Source organism: Aplysia californica, unplaced genomic scaffold (genome assembly GCF_000002075.1).
Source record: "Aplysia californica isolate F4 #8 unplaced genomic scaffold, AplCal3.0 scaffold00961, whole genome shotgun sequence".
Lineage (NCBI taxonomy): Eukaryota > Metazoa > Mollusca > Gastropoda > Aplysiida > Aplysiidae > Aplysia > Aplysia californica.
In genome coordinates this window covers 6,869-7,247 of record NW_004798231.1, presented here as the reverse complement: position 1 = coordinate 7,247, position 379 = coordinate 6,869, and positions in this window count along the sequence as shown.

Here is a 379-nt window from a genome sequence, read left to right as displayed (position 1 = left end):
CCCCATCCACTCCCCATCCTCCTCATCCACTTCCTCATTCACCTCCTCCTCCTCCTCCTCCTCCTCCTGTTTTCCTCTTTCCAGTCACCATCCTTCCCCGCTTCCTGTCTTTCTATTCCCCTTTTCCCGCTCCCTGTCCTCTCCTGCCTCTTCCTACTTCTCCTCCTCCACTCTCTTCCTCCTCCACCCTCTCACTCCTCAATCCTTGTCTTTTCCCCCTTTTCTCCTCGTCTTTCTATTCATACCATCAGAAACAATGTATTGTTAATGTGTTGCTGTTGTATTTGTAAAGCACACAGAGCCTGTGTTCTCTAATGAGGTTGAGATCTAGATAATATATAAATGTCCTATATTATTATCATTTTAATAATAACGTTTA